The sequence below is a fragment of the Aplysia californica genome, unplaced genomic scaffold (assembly GCF_000002075.1).
Source record: "Aplysia californica isolate F4 #8 unplaced genomic scaffold, AplCal3.0 scaffold00406, whole genome shotgun sequence".
Classification (NCBI taxonomy): domain Eukaryota; kingdom Metazoa; phylum Mollusca; class Gastropoda; order Aplysiida; family Aplysiidae; genus Aplysia; species Aplysia californica.
Genome location: NW_004797676.1, coordinates 452,740 through 453,221, shown reverse-complemented (window position 1 = coordinate 453,221; position 482 = coordinate 452,740).

Here is a 482-nt window from a genome sequence, read left to right as displayed (position 1 = left end):
CACAGCTTTAGACGATATCTGATTTTACACAAAGTTTGCAACGACGTCAACAACTACAAGGCTTGTACGTGTTAAGCATACCCCTCAACAGTAACAAAATCTGGACCAACTACACTCATGATCATCATCATCATCATCATCATCATCATCATCATCATCATCATCATCATCATCATCATCATCATCATCATCATCATCATCACTGCCTGTCCCACTCTGCGTCAGGGTATATAGGCTACGAACAAACATGAAGGCCAACGCCTTTTTGTGACACTGTCTGGCGACCTGTTACAGCGACTGAAGCGTCTGCACCAGCCCATCCTCTCACCCAAGACAGCCACTTGCGGCACAGTTCTTATTGCTACATTTATCAAGTCACGCTTCAAGTAGTCACTTTCATGGTCGCAGCAGGGGAGGTGGTTGTTCTTGAGGCGTCCTTAGCAACCATTGCTTTGAAGCGCAGACTTAAAATTCAAGATGGT